General features: G+C 40.1%; 1 protein-coding gene across 1 annotated transcript in view; it reads right to left on the bottom strand.

Moving 5' to 3' along the window:
• PLCH1 (phospholipase C eta 1) overlaps positions 1-24,686 on the bottom strand; it is a 234,211-nt gene that overhangs the window by 136,269 nt on the left and 73,256 nt on the right. The window lies entirely within an intron of this gene.

Raw genomic sequence — 24,686 nt, 5'->3', positions numbered from 1 at the left:
TAAATAAATAAATAAATAAATAAATAAATAAATAAATAAATAAAGCTTTAAAAAGAAAAAAGGAAAGAAAGAAAAAGAAAAAAGATGTACAAGGAGCTTTAAGAAACAATACCTGGTAAAGCAACACCCACATGGTCTTTGACATGGAAAAGGTTTTAACTGATATTAGCAAACACAGTTAACCTGCACCCTCACTCTAAAACCTCACAAGAAACTTCAAAAGTCTATAAAAAATAAACTAGAAATTTAAAAAAAATTGTTTAACTCCTGAAATAAGAGAAAAAGAAATGACTGTGTGAAGAGAAGACACAGTAAAGATGAGTTCTTCGATCCACTCAACAAGTAGTGTTAAGCATCTATGGAACTTCTAACCCAGTTCTAAGAATTTCTGAGCCTATGGCAAAGTTAGAGTCTTACATTCTGGGCACTTAACTTGCTCTCTTCCATTTCCCTAGTATTGAATGTCTTCATTATATGCAGCAGAGAAATTCTGGCAGGGTTCTGGGAAAGAGCAATTCGTGTCTTCAACCTGCCGAGTTTACTGCAAGGCAATAAAAGAGGAACTGGCGCAGGCTTTCAGACTGAAAGCTGAGACTGCTTGAAAATTTGTCTGTTGGATCAAATGAGAGAAAAAGCCTAATTGCATTAGTGGCAGAGTCATCTCAAAATCTCCTGGCAAAGGAGTAGCATAGCCATAGATAGGGTCATAGCTCAGGACTTTAAATTCTTCCCCAAGCCCAGGGGGCAAGGATGGTGGTGGGGATTTCCTGACACCCAGCTTCGCCCCTTTCCCATTCATCAAGTCAGATTAAACACAAAGAGACAAAACAGGAAGAAGAACCATCACCATAAGATGCTGGTGTCCAGGTGGCCTTGAAGGAGATAAGAAGTCACTAAAAAGGCACCATTAGGGTCAGTGGGATCATTCGTAGCCCAGGTATGTTTACAGGCCTCCATCATGATGTCCTTCTCGGCCAAAGGAGACTCCTCCTTTGCAAAGGCCCCGCTTGCCTGACAAATGCCCATCTTCCCGCAGGACAAAAGCCTGGTCCCAGTTAAACTTCCCAAATCGCCACAATTATTGATGTATCTTGCAGCAAATCAATTCTGAGTGTCTAGTGTGTACAAGATGTATTCCTAGGTGCTAAGGATACAATAATGAACACGACAGACAGAATGCCTGTCCTCATTAAGCAAGAGTGAGTGACAAGACACAACAAATTGGACAACAAAGTGGTTCATACTATTTGTCCTACATGCTACAAAAAGAGCAAGCTATAAAGAGAAAGCAACTGGCAGAGGACCTGACAGCCCGGGGCATCAGGGAAGGTCTCTCTGTGGAGGCAGCTTTCAGTCTGAGCGCAGGCCGAGCAGCAGTGAGCAAAGGAAAAGCCAGGCAGGAGCAGGCCATCACAAGGGATGACCTGCGCAGGCGCGTTGAGACAGTGTGGTGGGAGGGGAAAGAGGACCCACCTCATGAGGCCTCTTAGGCCACGCTAAGGATCTGGGTTTTCATCCTAAGAGCTACAGAAATCCCCTGAAGGTTTTCAAGCAGGGAGGTGACGTGATGAGGCTGCCCTTTTCTACCAATCAGCCTGGCTGTGGCTTGAACAGTTTGGGAGGACAAGAGTGTGGCTGAGGGGACAACTGGAGAAACCCGTGTGCACCAGGACAGACTTAGACGAGGGCAGAACTGAGATATATGGGCTCATCTATCTAAATACCCTGATCAACAGAACAAACCATGACACTCAGTAGACCCTGTCCTCCTTCCAAGCAGACCAAGGCCATCTGACAAGGGCATATCCTTCAGCAGGGTCATCCCATATGGTGTGCTGCTTGTACAGTGCACACCCTATGCTACAGTTCAGAGCAACCCTACCAGGGGATGGGGAGAGACAGGGTCTCACTTCTCTCCCCCCTAGTAACTTCCAACCAATTTTCTCCATCTCACATTTCTAGTCATTTCAGCACTCCCTTATCATACAGCACCCTGGCCAGTTACCAGGCTGAATCATCTTTAATCCAGCTCCGATTTGGATTAGGATGATTATAGTAGGAATGGAAGGACAGAGAAGAATTCCACAGTCTATTAAGAAGTAGAATTAGGGGCCACCTGGCTGGCTCAGTCAGTAGAGTGTGTGACTCTTGATCTCAGGGTTGTGAGTTCAAACCCCACATTGGGTGTGGAGCCTACTTAAAAAAAAAAAAAAATTCCTCTAAGTATTCATTCACTTAACAATAAATTAGAAAACAAATGAGTACAAAAGTAGAATTAATAAGACTCAGAATGTGTGACCTAGGGCATAGGGAGGCATGAGGAAAGACAGTGTCACACTTTTACAACTTCCTGTGGTCCTCTTCAAAGACCTGTCACATAATAAAAATACATATAGCACCCTTTATAGCTTATGTCATTTTGCTTTCATTATATCCTGTGACTATCACAATAGTCCTGTGAGACATGACAGGTATAATCCTTGCTTCAAAAGTGAAACTCACCAAAAATCACACAATTAGTATACAGCAGGGAAAGAAAGAAACAAACAACAAATAAAACCCAAGAACTTCTAAATCTAAATCCATACTCTTGCCACTAAAACACATGGCCTGTAAGTGACACGATAATCGAATAGTGCCACAAACAAGAACTCAGTGGGCTCCCGTCCTCTTGGAGAGCCTGCGGGAGGAGATAACCACAGCACACCAGGCAGGGGGACTGCTGTGGGCAGGGGGCTACAGCCCTCTCAAACCAAATACTATTTAGAAACTTGAAATTAGCCTTAGGTCACCAAAGTGGAATATTTCTTTTAAACTACAAAAGTGTGGGGGGAAGGGGCTGGACAGCTCGGTCCACTGGGCAGCCGGCTCTTGTTTCAGCTCAGCTCAGTGATCTCATGGGTCAAGGGATCGAACCCCAAAGTCGGGCTCCACACTCAGTGGGGAGTCTGTTTGGAGATTCTCTCCCTTTCCCCCTCCCCAAGACGCGTGCACACTATCACACATTCTCTCTGTCTCTCAAATAAATAAATAAATGTTTAAACTGCAAAAGAGGGGCGCCTGGGTGGTTCAGTCAGGTGAGCAATCAAATCTTGATTTTGGCTCAGGTCATGATTTCAGCGTCCTGAGATCGAGCCCAGTGTAGGCCTCTGCACTGGGCGTAGAGCCTGCTTAATATTCTTTCTCCCTCTCCCTCTGCCCCACCCCACCCCCACTTGTACTCTCTCTCCCTCTCAAAAAAAAAAATAATAATAATATTAAATAAGCTGCAAAAGAAATGACAAAACACACTATAAACAAAATCAGAAACTGAAAATGGATACATATATTTGCCGTTCATGTGACAGACAATGCATTTGTCTCAGACTCAGTGAGCTCTTACAAATCAATAAGAAAATGAGAAACTGATGTAAAAATGGTTACAGAACTTAGACAATATGGAGAAGAGAAAATTCTACTAGCATGAGAAGATGTCCAACCATGCTAAGGATTCAAGACATGCAGAGTAAAACAATAGAATAGTATTCTATTGTTTTGGGGTTTTCTGGTATTCTATTGTTGACTGGATTTAAAAGGCTGGTGTCATCCAGTGTTAGCTAGAGTGTGGGACGACAGGCGTAATCATCCACTGGAGAGCTTTAACCACATCAAAATTTTCCTATTCTTCCAGCCTACAGCTTCGATTCTCGGCACTTCTACACTGCACGAGGGTAAAAAGGCAAATGTAAACGAGTATCTGTTACAACATGATCCGTAAGAGCAAAAAACAAACAACTGTCAATAGAGATCTAGTTTCTTAAAATATGGTATAACCATAATATTGGAAATACAGTTGGGGGGCGTCTGGGTGGCTCAGTCGGTTAAGCAGCCGACTCTTGATTTTGGCTCAGGTCCCAATCTCAGGATAGTGAGATCAAGCCCAGTGACAGGCTCTGTGCCAGGCATGGAACCTGCTTAAAATTCTCTCTCCCTTCCCCTCTGCCCCTCCTCACCCCACTAGAGCGTGTGCACATGTGCTAGCTCTTAAAAAAAAAAAAAAAGAAAAGAAAATATGGTTGTTAAAAAGAATGGGGCAGACGGGTAAATAACAATATGAACATATATCTGAATGTGTGCGTATAGACAGCAAAAGAGAAAAAAATAAATCAAAACTAATTAATTGAACAGAATGTATAATAAGATAGATTTTTACTGTTAAGAGTATGTTTGCATGTGCATAGGGTAAACGTTGGGAAAGATTCACCAACGGTCATGAACACCTACGAAGTGTGGAACAGCAAGCAGGAGAGTCTGAAAGAGGACTTTTACAGTTTACACCATATACTTCGGTGTTAACATCTCCAGTGACAACCACATATTAATATTATAATTTCTCAAACTAAGAAAAATATTTTAATATGGAAAAACATCTGGAGCTTAATGTCCTTCAGCAAGTAAATTAAACATTGAGTAAACACAATGCATTCTTACTCACCTTAGTTCTAGATCGCTGTTTCCATATGAAATTACCTTACCAGCTGATCTCATACGAAACATTAATAAAAGAAATCCCTGCTTCTTTCACTTTTGCTGACAGGCAGATTAAATGCTCCAACTATCTTCTCAGATGTGCTACTTCTAAATTAGTCCTTGAAAATGATCAATATTCCCTAGGATAAACTAGAAGCAAACGTGAATATCTCGTCTCCATGTACAAGTCCTAACTTCCTAGGCTTTCCTCCCTCCAGGAATCTCTAAAAATATATAAGTTATGCCTCAGCGCCTTTGGACCCATGCAGTTAACCATGCAGAACAAGCTTATTAATTTGACTTTCTCAGTGAACATAATGATCAAATCATTCTAAACGAGCAGGAGGCCAGGGCAAAGTCCGAGTTAGATGTTAGCGTTTATTTGACTTTACGTCTAACCCTAACTCTCATTTTTCCAAGCCTTCCAGGAGACTTTGGGCAATGGGGAGCCAGTTAACTTTAATCACTCATGCTGCTAGATCCCTCAAACAGCTACCACATTTAAACTAAAAAGCACCACGTTAAACTTCTTACATCTGATCATTTCATAGATTGCTAATAATCTGCATTGTCACTGCGTCATTTATCTAATGCACACAGAGAAACCAGCACTGCAGAGATGGCTAGACTAAGGTTAGTATCCACCAGCGTCCTCTCAAGTCGGCAGGACAAATCCACATTCAAATACAGGAGGCCACAATCCCCCTTCAGGTTAGTAAGGGAGTTGGTTTTTGTTTGGGACCCTGTTGAACACACTCACATTTTCTGAGCCCACTTTGAACACAGCTTTACATTTTCAAGATCATTTACTCCTCAGACAGTTAGTACTAAGTATCAGCTACCACTTAATAGAGTGCTTATTCTAAGCAGGGAGATTTGTAAGTCCTTTTATCTCATTTACCTGTCCTCCTCGCTGCTGCTTTCAGACTGTTCCTCCACCACTGCCACCAACAGCCCTCACCTAAAAACAAAGCATACACCTGTGCCTCTCCCACCTGCTACCTGGCCTCCTGCACTTGTGAACCGCCCCTCAGGGACCCTGTCTCACCCCCTCGACTTCTGCACCAGCCTCCACTTCTACTCCTGCCATCATTCCTGGTGAGATTGACTTCATATTGGAGGATACACCCAACACGTTGGTATTTTTGTTCCTAGACCTCCTCACTTCCTGTGATCTTGCTACCCACCCACCACAGCCTCCCATTTCAATGGTCCCACCTAGACTCTAATTATACATTACCATTAATTGTATCATTTCTAAAAATCTCCACTCGAAACTCTCCACTAGACTACCACCTCTGCCCCTACCTTGCGCTCTCTCGCTCTCGCTCTAAGTAAATAAATGAATCTTTCAAAAAGAAAAAAATTGAAATCCCATGGTCTGACCACTGGCTACTTCTCTGACTCCATACGCTACTATTTTTTCTATCATTGACTTTACTTCCACTGCCCTGGCCTCCTTGCCGTTCCTTCTTTACCCTGCCACAGGGCCTTTGCAGTTACTGTATCCTCTTCCTGGAACACTCTTCTGTTAGCTGTTATATGGTTCACTTTCTCACTTTATTCAGGCCTCTACTCAAATGCCACCTCTTATAAAGGTCTTCTTAGATCTTTCTATCTAAAATATTCCCCTTTCGTCAATATTTCTCAGTTGTACCTTTTTATTTTATTGATCTTTTATTGAATTAATCCTTCAGCATCCTTGCAGATAATAGAAACTACCTGAATCCAGATCTGTCCATACATCCACCAAAAGAAAGCAAGTAAAACCATCCATAACCTACACCCAGAGAATAACTAGGAGTCAGATACTACTGTGAATTTCAATTTACATATAAGTGATAAAATAAATACTACAACCCAACATAGCCAACCTCGGAATCGGACATCAACCACATGGAAAAAAGAAGGGGGCAGTGGGATCCTAGAAGTGGTGGAAACAAACAAAAAATCTCTTCTGGGAAGAAAAAGTACCTTCTAAAAGGCTAGTAAACCAAAGGAAACAAAGAGTTTTTTACAAAAAAGAGGAAGATTACTAAATAAACTTTATTTTTTTTAAGATTTTTTATTTATTCATTTGAGAAAGAGAGAAAGAGAAAGCACAAGCAGGGGGAGTGGCACAGGGAGAGGGAGAAGCAGGCTCCCCACTGAGCAGGGAGCCCAAAGCAGGGCTTGATCCCAGGACTCTGAGATCATGACCTGAGCCAAAGGCAGACGCTTAACCAACTGAGCCACCCAAGCACCCCCTAAATAAACTTTGAAGTGCAGATTCTTTGAGGGAAAAAAAAAGTCAAGGAAATAGACCCAAAAAACCTACTAGCAAATATGCTCAAGATAAAATATGAGAAAGCATAGGTAAAATAAGAAAATGACAAAGGGGAAAGACTATTGAAACAGAAGATATGCTTACAATACCAAAAAATAATCTTTCACTAACTCTAAGCAAATAAATTTGAAAACCTAGAGAAAAGGAATACTTTCCAAAAAAGATGCACTTTCCCCAATTTGACTCCAATACAGATAAAAACTCAAACATCAATTTTCAAAGAATAGAGAAAACTGTTCTCCCCAAATAAAAATTACTCCCAAAAAGAAGCACCAGACCTGTGGTTTTATGAGAGAAATTCTACCAAACCTTTAAATAATTTATAATCTCTATGCTGCCTAATTATTCCAGAACACAGAAAAAGAATCATAAGCTGTTGCCAAATTTGCTTTATGAAGCAGATATAATACTGATACGTAACTTAATATCATAAAAGATTGCCCAAAAAATAACTACAGACAAACCTCACTTATGGAATGGCCTTCAGGGCATTCGAAGAACACCATTCCTGATTTTCTTTTTTAAAAAACCACTCAATAAGGGCGCCTAGGTGGCTCAGTCAATAAAGCGTCTGCCTTCAGCTCAGGTCATGATCCCAGGGTCCTGGGATGAAGTCTCACGTGGGGCTCTCTGCTCAGGGGGGAGCCTGCTTCTCCATCTACCCCACCTCCTTACTCGTGATCTCGCTCACGCTCTGTCTTTCTCTCTCAAGTGAATAAATAAAATCTTCTAAAAAAATTTTTTTAATTAAAAAAAACACTCAATAAAAAAGAAATTAATGGATATTTCCATGTGTGTTGTTTGTGTGTGTATCCCTCAGTCACAAAGCTAAAATCTTATTTAACAGGGAAACACTGGAATCATTCAGTTAAGGTTTGGAATGAGGCAAGGATGTCCATTATCTCTATATAACATTGTAGTAGAGGCGGTATTAGCCAATGCAATCAGACAAGCAAAAACCAAAGACATGACAATCAGAAGGGAAATAAAATTGCGTCTATTTGTAGATTATGCAGCAGCATATCTATAAAACTCAATAATCAAAAACAAAAATTAAAAGAATTTAATAAGTCAGAAAGTATAAAATTAACATGCAAAATTAAATGGCTTTCATATACTCATACAGTAACTAGTTAGAAGATATAATGGGAAAGAAAATCCCAGAAACAAAAACAAACACAAATTTAATGGATCTACAGCTAGATAAGTTGATCCTTCAGTAAAAAAGAATAAACATGCAAGCATAGTTCAGAAAAGAGATTTCTGCTTTTGACCAAAACAGAGTAAAACACCAAATAAATAAACAAACAGGGGCGCCTGGGTGCCTCAGTCTGTTAAGCATCTGCCTTTGGCTCAGATCGTGATCCCAGAGTCCCAAGCCAGGCTCTCTGCTCAGGGGGGAGTCTGCTTCTCCATCACCCTCTGCTCCTTCTCCCTGCTTGTGTTCTCTCTCTCTCAAAATAAATAAAATCTTTTTTAAAAAAGATAAAAAATATGGGGCACCTGGGTGGCTCAGCCATTAAGCATCTGCCTTCAGCTCAGATCATAATCCCAGGGTCCTGGGATCAAGCCCTGGATCAGGCTCCCTGCTCAACGGAAAGCCTGCTTCTCCCTCTCACACTCCCTTGCTTGTGTTCCCTCTCTCGCTGTCTCTCTCTGTCAAATAAATAAATAAAATCTTAAAAAAAAAAAAAAAGATAAAAAATAAACAAACAAACAAGATATGTGAAACAATAGATTTCAAGACTTTGGGTATCTTCTTCCCCTACCCTAGTAAGTTCTCAACTGTGACCCCTGTAACAAAAGACAGATCAACAGGAGAAACATACAGATTTATTTAATGTAAGTTTTATATAATATGGGAGCCTTCATAAGGAAGTGAGGATCCAAAGAAACAGTTAAACATGAGAGATCTTATGCTAGATTTGATGAAAAGTAGAAACTCATGGAAAGATACTGTAGGACAAAGAGTATGAGGTAAGTGTAGTCAACTGTGGGAAACTTAGCAATGTCTGTTTGCTCAGATTCCTCTCTGTGTTCCTTCATTTTCAGAGATAAAGATGCTGATGTCCTCTGGTTATATGGACACTTCTCACATGAGAGTTTTATGACCTACTTCAGGGGAAGGTCAGAAAGTCCTTTTCAGGGAACCCTTCCAAACTCATTTTACAAGGCCAGCATTACCCTGACACAAAAGCTAGAAAAGGATGCTACAAAAAAACTAGAGACCAATATTCCTGAGAAACACAGAGGCAAGAATTCTCAATGAATTATTAATAACAGAATTCAACAGTATGTTAAGGGAATCATACACAATGATCAAGTGGGATTTATCCCTGGGGTGTAAGGATGATTCAACATACACAAATCAATGAATTTAATATACCACATTAATAGAATGAAAGATAAAATCATACAATCATCTCAATAGATGCAGAAAAAGCATTTGGCAAAATACAACATTTTTTCATGATAAAAACACTCAATAAGTTGAGTATACAAGGAATATAACATAATAAAGGTCAGATATGACAAACCCACAACCAACATCATACCCCATGGTGAAAAGCTGAAAGCTTTTTCTCTAAGATTGCAAATAAGACAAGAGTGCTCACTTTCACCACTCCTATTCAACATACTACTGAAAGTCCTAGAGCAATCAGGCAAGAAAAAGAAATAAAAGACATCCAAATCAGAAAGGAAGAAATAAAATTGTGGGGGTTTTTTGCAGATGATATGATCTTATATAAAGAAAATCTGAAGACTCTACCAAAAACTATTAGAACTACTCAACAAATTCAGTAAAGTTGCAGGGTATAAAATCAACATACAGAAATTAGTTGCATTTCTATACATTAACAATGCAACATCTTAAGATTTTTTTTAAATCCCATTAATGATTGCATCAAAAGCAGTAAAATACTTAGGAATAAATTTAACCAAGGAGGTAAAAGATCTGTACACTGAAAATTATAAGACTGATGAAAGAAAGCAGCACAAATGAATGGAAAGATACCCCATGTTCATGGATTGGACGAATTAATATCGTTAACATGTTCATACTATAGATCCAGTGCAATCCCTATCAAAATTCCTATGCCATTTTTCACCAAAAACAACAACAACAACAACAACAACAAACACCCTGGTGTGCTTGGCTTGCTCAGTTGGTGGAGCATGTGATTTTTGATCTTGGGGTTTTAAGTTCAAGCCCCATGTTGGGTGTAGAGATTACTTAAGAAATAAAAATCTTCCCCCCCACAAAAAAAGAAAGAAAGAAAGAAAGAAAGAAAGAAAGAAAGAAAGAAAGAAAGAAGAAAAACCAATCCTAAAATTCATATGGACCCAGGAAAGACCACAAATTGCCAAAATGATACTGAGAAAGAAAAAACAAAGCTGGAGGAATCACACATCCTGATTTCAAACTACTCTACAAAGCTATAGTAATCAAAACAATATGGTACTGTCAAATAAACAGACACATAGACCAATGGAACAGAACTGAGAATCCAGAAATAAACCATTGCATATACAGTCAACTAATATTAGAGAAGGGAGTCAAGATTACTCAATGGGGAAAGGGGAGTCTCTTCAATAAATAGTGAAAAAATGAATAACCACATGCAGAAGAATGATATTGGATCTCTGTCTTACATCACTCACAAAAATTAATTCAAAAAGGATTAAAGACTTAAACATGAGGACTGAAATCATAAATTCCTAGAAAAAAAGTATAGGGATAAGACTCCATGACACTGGACTTCAGAATGATATTTTTGGATAGGATACCAAAAGTACAGCAAGAAAAGCAAAAATTAGTAAGTGGGATTACAACAAATGACTAAGTTCCTACACAGCAAAAGAAACAATCAACAAAATGAAAGCACAATCTATGGAATGGGAAAAAAAAACCACTTGTGAGTCATATACGTGATAAATGATTGATATTCAAAACATATAAAGAACTTTTACAACTCTTAGCAACAAATTACTCATAGCAACAACAAACAATCTGATTTAAAAATGGGCTGAAGACCTAAATAGACAGTTTTCCAAAGATGACATACAAATGGCCAACAGGTACATGAAAAGATGCTTGATAACACTAATCATCAGAGAAATGCAAATCAAAACCACAATGAGGCATCACTCTATACCTGACAGAATGGCTATCACCAAAAAGAAATATCAAGTGTTGGCAAGGATGCAGGAAAAGGGCAACTTTTGTGCGGTGTTGGTGGGAATGTAAATTCCATAGCAACTATGAAAACAGCATGGAGATTCCTCAAAAAATTCAAAATAGAACTACCATATGACCTAGCAATCCCACTTCTGTGAATATATACAAAAGAAATGAAAACAGGATCTCAAAGAGATAGCTGCACTCCTACGTTCATTAAGGCATTATTCAAAACAACCAATACATGGAAACGACTTAAGTGTCCATCAATGATAAAGATGTAGTATACACACACATATATATACACACACATATATATATACATATATATACACACACATATATATACACATACATATATACACATATATATACATATACATACATATATACACATATATATACATACACACACACACATATAATACAATGGAATATTTATTACTCAGCCAAGAAAAAGAAGGAAAATCCTGCCATTTGCGACATGAATGAAACTTGAGGGCATTATGCTAAGTGAAATAAACCAGGCAGAGAAAGACAAGCGATATCACTTATATGTGGAATCCTTAAAAAGCTGAATTCACAGAGACAGGGAATAGAATGGTGGTTGCCAGAGGCTGAGGAATGAGGAAAATAGGGAGATATTAGTAAAAGGTATAAACTTCCAGTTGTAAGATGAACAAATTCTCGGGATCTAATATACAACATGGTGATTATAGTTAACAATACTATATTGTATACTTGGGAGTTGTGAGGAGAGCACACCTTAAATGTTCTCACCATAAAAAGGAAATGGTAATTATGCGACATGATGGAGGTGTTAGCTAATACCAAGGGAGTAATCATTTTGCAACATGTAAGTGTACCAAATAAAACACACTGCACACTTCAAACTTACACAATGTTGATTGTCAATTATATCCCAACAAAAGTCCTTCTTGGGTTTTATGACCCGCTACAGGGGAAAGTCAGAAAGTCCTTCCTGCGCATGCCATTTCTCAAATCCTTTGGCTTACAATATTCGACATGCCAAGGTGCCATATTCTGGGTTAGCGTGTCCTGAACCCCATCATAGACCATGAAGAACAGTAATCCCCAAGAGCTGGGAATCACATGAAATGAACTGAACGGTTACCTCTGCTTACTGCCTGGAGAGATTTTCTAGACTTAGAAAGGGGAAACCCAGGAACAGCTCAATGGTCTCTTTGAGTTGAGAAGACAAAGTTGGGAGTCCAAGGAGACCAAGGCAGCTAGAGTTCATAGGACAGATGACAGGAGGAGAGAACGGCTTAGAGAGAGCCCTCTGGACATCTGCAGAGGGTTGCCCTTCAGCTGAGTACTGATTAGCTCAAGTAAAGGATTAGAGGAAATAGTCAGAACTCACAGTTCAACATTATAATGTCAGAATACACTACCCTGAAATATGGCACCTGGGCATACTGAATATTTGACATGGCAGGTACAGGAAGAACTCCCTGACTTCCTCCTTTTCCTCCGAAGTAGGTCATACATAACGCTCTCTTGTGAGAGGTGCCCTTCCTAAACCTCCTTATAAAGCGCATCCTTACCTGTGAAGACAGGGATGCCAGGAAAAATCCAACAGAGCCAGTGTTGTTTCCCCCCGTTCACTACTCTTAGCTCACACCCTGTTGTCCTAACACTTTTTTTTCTCACTCTTCATCAAACCTAGTATAAAAACACTCAGGGGGCACCTGGGTGGCTCAGTCGTTAAGCGTCTGCCTTCAGCTCAGGGCGTGATCCCGGCGTTATGGGATGGAGCCCCACATCAGGCTCCTCCGCTGGGAGCCTGCTTCTTCCTCTCCCACTCCCCCTGCTTGTGTTCCCTCTCTCACTGGCTGTCTCTCCCTGTCAAATAAATAAATAAAATCTTCTAAAAAAAACAAAAACAAAAAAACACTCAGGCTCAACTGTTCCTTTAGTTGTTCATTACCTTATGAAGGCTCCTATGTCATATAAAATTTATATTAAAAAATGTGTATGTTTCTTCTTATTCTTTTGCCTTTTGTCCCTCCAAATTACAGGGCCCCAGCCACAGAACTTAAGAGGGTGGCAGGAAATAGAATTTTTCCTCCCTTCTGTTATTTTAAAAATATGTATTGAATTACATAATCTGAAACTGTACTTTTGAGAAAAAGATAAGATATTCCCAATCATTTCCCATTATTTACTCCTTAAGCTTAATCAGTAAAGCACAAAATAATTTAGTAAAGGGTATTCCTTAAAAAATAAAACTTGATTTTAAACAAGTTTGTTTCTACATTTAATCTCCATTCATCTTTGATGCAAGGACTTCGGTCTGTCTTGATCCAGTGGCTAAATAATCCTACCTAGAGGTATGCCTTTCATAGTTGGAAAGAAGTAGTCACACATTTAATTGTGCTCTCTCTCTGGCTGCCTGCCAAAAACAATCACAGTTCAATATTACAGCTTCTCCTTCAGAAGTAATTAAGAAGTTAATCTTACTTAGAACACATAATTACCCAGCAGACCACAGAATCAACTTATCTCCTTGTCATGAGTTAAAGCTCAACGAGGCAGTACCACATTGAAAAGCAAAAATCCAAACTGTCTCCCTAGTTACCCCGTCTGGAAATATGTGGAGCCCCTCACAATCCACCAGCCACTGGAAACCAAGCCTCCCCAGTTTCTTTGAAGCATCAAGAAGCGATAGAGGGGCGCCTGGGTGGCACAGCGGTTGAGCGTCTGCCTTCGGCTCAGGGCGTGATCCCGGCGTTGTGGGATCGAGCCCCACATCAGGCTCCTCCGCTGTGAGCCTGCTTCTTCCTCTCCCACTCCCCCTGCTTGTGTTCCCTCTCTCGCTGGCTGTCTCTATCTCTGTTGAATAAATAAAAAAAAATAAAATCTTTAAAAAAAAAAAAAAAAAGAAGCGATGAAGGATGCTGGGTACAGGTCATTCAAGCTCCTAGTCCATCAGGATAACAAAGGCTATCTGAAGAACCAAGGAGCCTTCTGGAGCTCCAAACTGCAGAATTCCTTTACTGCTCCTGAGCACCTGCCAGCGGTGAGATGGTCATTCACACCTAATCTTTTTCAAACATTAATCAATCATTAGAAGAAAGACCTTTCTGCTTCATTTGACACTGGTATGCCAGGAGCCCACTATGTGATTTACTTAACATGGAAAGCATTTATTTTTTTTTTAAGATTTTATTTATTTATTCGACAGAGATAGAGACAGCCAGCGAGAGAGGGAACACAAGCAGGGGGAGTGGGAGAGGAAGAAGCAGGCTCCTAGCAGAGGAGCCTGACATGGGGCTCGATCCCATATCGCCGGGATCACGCCCTGAGCCGAAGGCAGACGCTTAACCGCTGTGCCACCCAGGCGCCCCTGGAAAGCATTTCTTAGACTCATTTTCTATATCCATGGATGAGGGAGCCAGACGTTTTCTAGACTTGGACCTTTCGAGAAAGCACCAGCACCTGAACTATAAAGCCACTCCCCGCTCTGCGTCATGGTCCTTGGGGCCTAACAGGCTGAACACAATAGAAAGTCAAACATTTCTTAAAACCACAGACCTGTGACCATCTAAATACACCATCTTTGGAACTATGTTCTTTCAGAAGTCAACAGCCACTTTTACTGACCTATTCTCTCCCCAGGCTAGCTCTCAGAGCAAATTCTGAAATTCTTCAGAATGCTGCAGAAACTAAAGGCATCTGAAATTGAGATTGCAGCAGAAAACTCCAAGGCTATTTCCAGCCAGCAATAGTAGGTCTTATACAATAAGGACTTTTCAATAGTTAAAAGCTCCTAGAAACCTGCCACGTACACAACACTATACTAAGGAGTGTAGAGATTTATGAAGGAAAACAATACTGTTTCTGTCCCCAAGAAACATATACTCTCTCCTAATATCCTAATGTCGGAGATGCTCTAACTATAGCTGCACCTGAACTTGAGCTAAATTATTTCAACCGCAGCAGGAGTCGAGGTGGCGGTGGGTGGTTAAAATAATTCTTCTACCTGTTTACCCATATCAGTCTCACGAGTTTTGTCTCATCTTTTGTGCATTTGGATTTTACATTATTAAAAGAAAATCAACATGCTCCTTTTAAAAAAAATTACTTGTTGGAAAATAAATTGACAATTTTCTCTTTCCTATGTTATCTTAGGATGAGAGGCTCCCTTAGGGTGACTTCATAGGTAATTGAATTTCATATGAAATTTACCAAATAACACAGGTCTGATGTGCTCTGCAGAACATTCCATATAGTCCAAATCCCTATCTGCCTGCAGTTTTCAAACATAATGCCACATGAAGAACTGGCATTTTGAAGAAAAGGGGAGGATGGTCCCCTTAGTGAATCAGCAGAATTTATAGAGAAAGCCTAACAGCTGACCCAAATTGAAGCTGCCATCTTCCATATCCCAGCTTGGGGCCTATCACCTGTGTAGTTCAATAAAAGACCTTGAAAGCACTGCTTAGACAAGCTTATGATGGGGACATTCACAAGAATTAGAGGAACTACTGCCACCATCTAAAAGCTTTTATATCACAAGGCTGAAACTAGGCAAAGTAGGAGGCCAGAGAGAACAGAGAATGCAGGCAACCAAACATCCCAGCCCCAGTGAGAACTCTGAACTATTGATTGATCTTTGCCTTCTAGGTATATATATTTCTTTCTCCTTTTGTTTTGTGATTAAAAAGGGTATTAAATCTTTCATTCTAATTGCAAAATTCCAAATATTTTATCAATAAACAATTACTGAGCATAGACTCTATGTAGGCCATCGTGTCTATTCTAAGGATGCCAAGTGGAATGAGATCCTGTCCATGTTCTGCAAATTTCTTAGAGTAACATACCAGGTATTTTCAATAGCTAAATTCTACAAAAATTTTCTAAGTACATACCTTGTGTTTTTGCATCCTTTTAAAATCTAACTGTTCCAAACAAAAAGGTAAAAGAGAAAGCTACAAAAATGTGTGTACTAAACATAGCTGCAAAAACACCTCTTTTGTACCATGTGATTTAATCAATTTAGACAAGTGCCTTTGGTTAGATTTGGGTAACTAAGAATACTCGTGGAGAAGTAAATCTTGACCCTGTTCTATCATTAATTAACTGATGAAATCTTTTGTCCTCTTATTCTCTCTCCTCTTCTGCCCTTCTCCCCTACTTTTCCATAAACCAGCCAAAGTATTCAACCTCCTGATTATTACAGTTGAAGGAACTGTTGCTCCAGATATTAATGCCTCTAAAAGTATCTCCCAACAAAATTCTCCCTATCTGTGAAAGGTAAGGAGAGATCTGCCCATTCTTTCCGTATCTTCTTCTACGAAGCTCTATGTGCCTCAAGCTGGGATGATGGACTTATTTAACGTACCATCCTTGGCACCTAGTACAATGCATGATGCGTAACAGCTACTGGGCATCAATAAATTTAGCTCAGTGAACCTCGAGTTTGCACCACTATTGTTCAGGCTGTTACGTCTTCAAACTAGCGAAAGTCAGGCTACGTAACAAGCAGAAACCAACATTAATGAAACAGTGCACTTGTAATATCAAATCATTTCTCAGTCAAGTGTCCGTTACCCTGCCTTTTATTCACTGCAATAATCATTCACTTAATATGTGCCAACCATAACGAGTGGAATACTGGTGCGCTATAAACAGTTTGAGGACTGTACCAATTATAACGACATTCTAGAAAGGGCACTGGCTTATGTTTAGAAAAGAACCTGGCAAAGGCAGCACAGTAGAGGGGATTCAGCTGGGACTGAACTCAGGGCGCCTGATTATCTTGGCTATCTGGCTATTCAAAGAGTGCAAAGGCACCTAGTGTCCATCCACTCTAGTGGAGAGGCATCGTTCCTACTGAAATTGCCTGCAGCTGCATAATTTCTGAACTATAGGCTCTAAAAAGAGACCTCAGCCCCTCAGCAAAGATTCCCTGGGCATATGCTACATCTCAGACGCTACTAAATACAAATGAGTAATACTGCAGACACTCACGGTCTAGTCCAAAGGTTGGCAAACTTCTTTTGCGAAGAGCCAGATGGTAAACACTGTAGGTTTTGCGGGCCATACAGTCTCTGTGGCACTCATTCAACTTTGCATGTAATGCAAAAGCAGCCTGAGAAAACACAAACTGTGGAACATGGCTATGTTCTAATTATTTACGAAAATAGGCAGCTGGCCAGGTTTGGCCCACAGGTTGTAGTTTGCCAATTCCTGGTCTAATCTACAAGTCAGGTACGCTTTTTTTTTTTTAAGATTTTATTTATTTGACAGAGAGAGACACAGCAAGAGAGGGAACACAAGCAGGGGGAGCAGGAGAGGAAGAAGCAGGCTTCCCACTGAGCGGGAAGCCCGATGCGGCGCTGGATCCCAGGACCCCGGGATCATGACCTGAGCCAAAGGCAGATGCTTAACGACTGAACCACCCAGGCGCCCCCAGGCACACTTTTTTAAAAAAGCCAAACGGTGAGAACTGTGTTCATGGAAGTGCCCTCCTTGTATTTGCATAACATTTCAGAGTTTATGAATCTATTTCATGTATGATGATTCAAAATTTAATCTTTATACTAACACTTTGTAGTAGATAGGTCTTATAAATAAGAAAACTAATGCTCAAATAAATTCAAAAACTTGAAGACATTACAGAGCTAGGCATGGAACTAGGGGTTGAGCTTCTGCCTATTAAGGCAGCAATTACTATGTGTTCACCAAAACCCGTTTCCTCTTCGTCCACGGCACACAGAGACTACACTTCCCAGGCTCCTTTGTGGTCCTAGCCATGTCTTAGCCACGTGCTTAGGTTCTGGCTGGTAGAATTTAGGCCTTGCCCACTAAAACTTCCTCATAAAAATCTGCATGTGATTCTCTATTTTCTTTTCCCCTTTCAGTTGGCTGGAAAGGAGACACACCTCGGGCCACCTTGTGAGTCAAATGTTGACAAGAGCAGAACCACAAGACAGAAGGAGCCTGAGCCCCTGAATCACCACCTGGAAGAGAGCCACTCATCCAGGAACACCCGTGAAAGCAGCATGAAATGTGTATTGAGTCCTAAAGATACAGAGCTTTAATAATTTTACAGTGGCTAGTATGCCTTAACTAATGCAGCAGAGATATTAAAGATGGCGTTTACCAGGCTCATGAGGCGGAAGAGAATATATTTCTGACAAGGGATATATCAAGACAAACAAAGGATGCCTTCAAGAAAGAACAAATTGTTCTAAATGGTTTGATGGTAGTTTACTATCTAAGCGGTGGAAGGAGAGGCAGCAAAGATGAACACTGGAAAAGGACAACACTGGGGCGCCTGGGTGGCTCAGTCATTAAGCGTCTGCCTTCAGCTCAGGTCATGATCCCGGGGTCCTGGGATGGAGCCCCACAGCAGGCTCCCTGCTCAGCCAGGAGCCTGCTTCTCCTTCTGCCACTCCCCCTGCTTGTGTTCCCTCTCTCGCTGGCTGTCTCTGTCTCTTTGTCAAATAAATACCTAAAATCGTAAAAAAAAAAAAAAAAAAAAAGGAAAAGGACAACACTAAGGAAAAAGGACTTGGAAAGAACAAGAGACTTGCTTTTAGCACACTCAACCAGAGGAAGAGGCGGAAAGCAGTGAGACCACCTCAAGGGTCTCAAGATAGTACTGGCCTAATCAGAGCACAGCTGGGAGCCTATATATTAATAAGCAGATTTTTTAAGTAGATTTGATGTTCATCTTTTCTCAATGGAATATATGCAAATTATCAATGTGCGAAGAATTATGAAGAAGAAAGTTATACATAATCCTATAGTCAAAGGTAACTGGTATTACCAGTTTGAGGCATAAACTTCTGAGCTTCCTTTCCTTTTTTTTTATGCACATACATTTAGGCATTAAGAAAAAACTGTCTATTAGTGTACATGTAGGTTGTTCGCCTTTTCTTGCTATTACAAAAAAAAATACTGCAATAAACATTCCTATTGCCATATCTGTGTGCAAATGTGCAGGTACTTTGATAGGAATAGTTTCTGGAAACAAAGCCACTGAGCTGAAGGGTTTGTCTACTGTCAAACTGCCAACCAGAAACACTAATTCAAATTCCCACTGGCATTTTAGGGAAGTGCCCATTTTCACACGCCTCTGCCAACACTAAATATCATCTGGGGTTTTTTGGTTTGGTTTTTTTTATCCTTTGCCTGTCAGGTAAGGTAACACACACACACACACACACACACACACACACACACACACACAAACTGTATTTCATTCTTTTAATTTTTGAAAACACAGTTAAAAATTTTTCGGTCCTCTTCTTTGTATTTTTTAAAACAGCCTCTCTGGCCTGTGGAAAATCCTTAATCCACAACACTGGGAAGTTATCCTTAGTAAGGGGACAGGGTGCTTAATTTCTGCAATAGTCTAGGTGACTAGAAGTAGAGCAACTTTTGGATTTGAAAAACATCATGAGAGAAGTTAGAGCAAATGATCAGATATTAGACCTCAGGTGATATTGAGAATTGTGGGTATGCGGTGATTATCGGAATGGAGTGGGGAATGTGTTTCCACATTTATGCACTCTAAATAATAAGCTGTCTTGCTAATTAAAATCAACTAAGGACTTGTTTAACTTACACTTCCTTAGGTTTTTCTTTCACACCTTTATCATATGCTTGACTTAGGTTTTGTTTATGTAGTAGCTAGGGAAAAGGGTAAGTACACAGGGTTAGAGGAAAAATACAAACAGAAAACCGATACAGGTTGTCAATCCTGAGAGAAAGAAAGGTGTGTGTGTGTGTGTGTGTGTGTGTGTGTGTAACATAGATACTAAAATGAACAGGCATCTGTGATTAGGGGAAAGATGTAACATTTACTTAAGGCTTATATACCTACCACTGGACAAGACTTGTCACACACATCATCTCATTAATCTTCGCAATTCTTTGAAAGGCACAGAATCAGTATTTTTTAAATGAAGAAAATAAGTGCCAGAGAAATTGACCCAGGTGATTACCTAAAGAGCTAAGCTGTTATTAGAACTTTTGGTTGTTTTTCTGCTATTTTACTTCAAATCCCATAACTCCCCTCCCCCCCCCGCACTGTACCAGAGCACTGAAAAAGTCCTAGATTAGAACTTCTGGGGCTCTCCCTGACACTAGCATCCCTCTTTTCTTGTTGCGGATATAAAGAAACAAAGAAATGACAAAGAAAAAAAGAGAACAGGTTGTGTGTGAGAATGGGAGAAGATCCCAGTAATATGAATAAAAATAAGAAAATATATTTAAGTGTTGAGTAAATGAGAAATTAAAGAAATTGAACAAAGAAGTGTAAACTTAGAATTGTATCTGGAGGGGCGCCTGGGTGGCGCAGCGGTTAAGCGTCTGCCTTCGGCTCAGGGCGTGATCCCAGCGTTATGGGATCGAGTCCCACATCAGGCTCCTCCGCTGTGAGCCTGCTTCTTCCTCTCCCACTCCCCCTGCTTGTGTTCCCTCTCTCGCTGGCTCTCTCTCTCTCTGTCAAATAAATAAATAAAATCTTTAAAAAAAAAAAAAGAATTGTATCTGGAAGACAACAATACATGAGTACGGGATAAAGAAGCAGCACAAAAAAGCAACGGCATGGAAACTACCCCCCCCCCCACGCACATGTGTTAGTCAAAAGAAGAAATCTTAAAAAGAAAAAAAAAATAGAAGCCACAGAATTATAAAAGTGGATAGTTCAACCAAGAAACGTTATGTCCAGCCTCTTAAACTTGACCTGTTCCTAAGGAAAGAACCCATTTTCCCTTCTGTGGCTATTCCTTACCATATGCTACTTTCCCCACTACCTTCTTTAAACGCCGTGACCAAAACTGAACCTTCTCTTCAAATAAGGGTGCTATCCACCTGGTGAATAGGAGAATGTCAGCCGGGGCCTGCGGACGTCATTTGCACTGACCACTGACAACCTCAGAACTCCATCACTTTGGTGCTCTCTATAATCTTCAGGGTTTTTGCCAATATTTGCATTGCTTTGTGTTTGTTCTTAATGATACTTCTCTGAACTCAGAACAAGAAAAGACGTGGAAAGCATCTTAGGAAGATCCCCGAGACCAAATAGAAGCGTAGCCAATGGCTCCAGCATCCTCCAGCTAACACACGTCAGAGCCAGAGTGACACCCACCCACGGATTCTTATCTTCGTAGACTCGCGTGTAGCTTTACAAACCCAATACAGTCCAAACTTTCTTTCCGTGAAAAGAGAAGGGAAATGCGAAAACTTTAGGAAGGAAGTTTAAACACAAAAAGGCAGACTTGGTGGAGGAGAGATGACAGTGAATAGTAGAGTGAGTGCCCAGAGTGGAAAAAGAAGGCAAGTGTGAGGAGAACGGAACAGCTTCACTCTTCGTATCTTTTATTCTCCCCTTGTGTATACCTAGCTTCCACTCGCCACTTCCTCAGGAATTAAGGCATACGTTTGAGACAGGAGGAAGTAAGCAAATAGTGAGAGAATAGGAAATAAAGTTCAGAATGACTATGCACCAGAATGACTCTAAGAGGACTGGCCAAATTCTTCATATAAGATTAAAATTAAATGATAAAAGGGGCGCCTGGGTGGCGCAGTGGTTAAGCGTGATCCCAGCATTCTGGGATCCAGCCTCACATCAGGCTCCTCCCTCCGCTGGGGGCCTGCTTCTTCCTCTCCCCCTTGCCCTGCTTGTGTTCCCTCCCTCGCTGGCTGTCTCTGTCAAATAAATAAATAAAATCTTTAAAAAAATTAAATTAAATTAAATTAAATAAGAAACTTGAGACCTGGTCCCTCTTCTTCCCCACCCCACCACCAAAATTTGTATATCCCTATTTATTATGCTCCCCATGCCTGCCTTCTCTCATTTTCCAAGTGGATTTTCTGGCCCTGCCATATTTCTTTTTTTTTTTTTTTTTTTTTTTTTTTTTTTTTGAAGTTTTTTATTTTTTTTTATTTTTTTATTTTTTTTGTATTGAAGTTCCACAATTTATTGAACTATTTCCTATTATAGGCGTTTATTTTCCTTTGAAAAGATTTTATTTATTTATTTGACAGAGATAAAGACAGCCAGCGAGAGAGGGAACACAAGCAGGGGGAGTAGGAGAGGAAGAAGCAGGCTCGTAGCGGAGGAGCCTGACGTGGGGCTCGATCCCACAACGCCGGGATCACGCCCTGAGCCGAAGGCAGACGCTTAACCGCTGTGCCACCCAGGCGCCCCCCCTGCCATATTTCAAAACACCAATAAGAACATGAGAAAAGAAGTGAATAAATTTTAAAAGTGCAAAAATTAGAGAATAAGGAAAGCACAAAATAACTGAAATTAACCTTAAAACCTTAACGCCAAGAGAAGGTTCACAATATGAGGCATTTAGTTCCTAGGTTCCGGCTGAAGTCTTGTCTCGTGTCCCTATGGGAACTCAACAAGAAGCAACAGGAAGGTAGGTTATGAAAAAATTTATATTTTTCATGGTCCTTCGTCACTTAAAAGTGTAATTCCCTGTGAGACCGGCACTAGTGGTGCGGCTCCTTTCTGTATGTGTGCACACACGTGTACACACACTCTGGAAGGATACAAGTCCACAAGCCAAACGAAGTATCAACTATGGTGACATCTAAGGAGGGAGAAAGGCAAGGAAAATTTTACTTAGTATTTAATACGATCAATATTGCTTGGGTTTTTTAAAAAAGTCATCAGATATAATTTTGGACATTCAAAATAAAGAATAAAGAAAAGGGCAAACGATGATAAATGAACATAGACATGAGAGAAAAAATGTGCAAGGAGAAATTATAAAAGAGAGAGTAACACAACAGGCCTTTAAAGCTGTCTTTTATTTTGTCCCTTCTTTTCTGATTTTATATCTGCATTTGGGGGGAGGGGTGCCTCAGACCCCTGCCTGTATATTCTCTCGGGGTTTATCTTTTCACACCATACCTGAAAAAACAGACAATACAGACACAGATTTTTAAAAGCAAGAAGCAACAGGTCACTGAATTAGATGAAAACCTTATTATTACACACATCTACAATCATGACTTACTCTTTAAACAGATCAATAGAAATAATCATTTACCTTTCTTCAAAGAGACAGCTGAAATAACTCTAACTTGCTCATGATAGCTTCTGTTTTGCTGACAAGTAATTAGAGATAGTAATGGAACGTTTGTGAAAAAGTCCATGACTAGGGCTCATGGCCTTGATATGCCTGAACCAATTTCTCAAGTAGATTGCAGGACCCTTTATCAATCCTTCATGGTACTTTTTTTTTTTTTCCCTCAAAAGCCACTCTTTTTTCCTCAACTACAACTTTTATATCACCCATCAACTCCAAAGCTCATCGTCTTCTTTCCTTCTTCATTAGATTCAGCCCAAACTCCTCAGGGGGATATTAAAGACCTTGCATGATCTGGTCCCACCCTATAACCATTCTTACCCCACTGCTTCCCTATGCCAAGCCCTATATCAATTACCTCATAGCTCTTCCTTCTCTTAATCAGGAAGTACTCGGCTGCCGGCCCATTTACTCCAGGGAACACCATATGCAGAGAGAAGAAATTAAACCAAGATGTCTTTACAAAAATGGTAACAATTTTTTTTTTTTTTTTTAACAGAGAAGGCAGTCCATTGTTTCTTGCCTCTGTATCTTACCAACTTCAAGAAAGTAACAGCATCACTAAGAGAGAACATGACTGCAAGTCTGGGCTCCAAAGTTGGCCAACAGTATTCAAATGTCAGCTCTACCAATTACAAAATTACACTATGACCTGGGGCAAGTTATTTTTCTCTCTGTAACTCAGATTCGTCGTCCCCAAAGTTGAGATAACAACTTTACTCATCTCATTGAGTTGATGAAGATTGCTAGCTGTCGAAATGACTTTTAGGTACTCGACTTTTTTCTAATGAATTTGATGCCATCCTCTGGTATAGAAATCTTCAGAATCTACCCTTTTCCTCAGATACCATGTTCTTAAGCAGTATCCTTAACTAAAATTGAGCAATTAAAAATTAAATTAGGGGATTACTTGCTCTGGTGAACATTTATGTATTCACAATAACATAACTTTATGCAGCCATATTATGTAAGCTTTATTGATATTAAACTTTTAAAATCAACCTGTGATTAAAACATGGAAGGAGTAATGATGAATACTGAAAAAGAATGAAAAGATTATTATATGTGAGAGAAGTAAGGAGGGACAAGTGAGAGAAAGGATTGGTAAAAGGAGTACCATGGTCACTAGGTAGAGTATTTCTATTTGGCAGAGCAGGAGAAAAAAAATGTAAGCGAAATTGTTAAAGTCACAAAGATAGCCAACCAATAAAGTAACTGAAAGAGATGTGGGGATGCTATTAGTGAGCTAATTCCTCATCCACCACAGAAGAAAATCAAAAGATGACATCAAAAATTGAAAACCAACAGAGTAGTATAGATGCATCATTTAGAGATATGAACATAACAGTAAAATCCTACAAAAAGGATAGTAAAAGAGTTAAAAGTAATTTCCTTAGGAAAGAGGCAGAGAGGGTTAAGAGAAGAAAACATATTTCTTGTACTAGTTCTTTTATACTACTGTGTTTAAAATGGCGTTCATTCAGGGGCGCCTGGGTAGCTCAGTTGTTAAGCGTCTACTTCGGCTCAGGTCATGATTCCAGGGTCCTGGGATGGAGCCCCGCATCAGGCTCCCCACTCAGCAGGA

The sequence above is a fragment of the Ursus maritimus genome, unplaced genomic scaffold (genome assembly GCF_017311325.1).
Source record: "Ursus maritimus isolate PB19 unplaced genomic scaffold, ASM1731132v1 scaffold_20, whole genome shotgun sequence".
NCBI lineage: Eukaryota > Metazoa > Chordata > Mammalia > Carnivora > Ursidae > Ursus > Ursus maritimus.
This window is presented reverse-complemented; position numbering and strand designations above follow the sequence as displayed.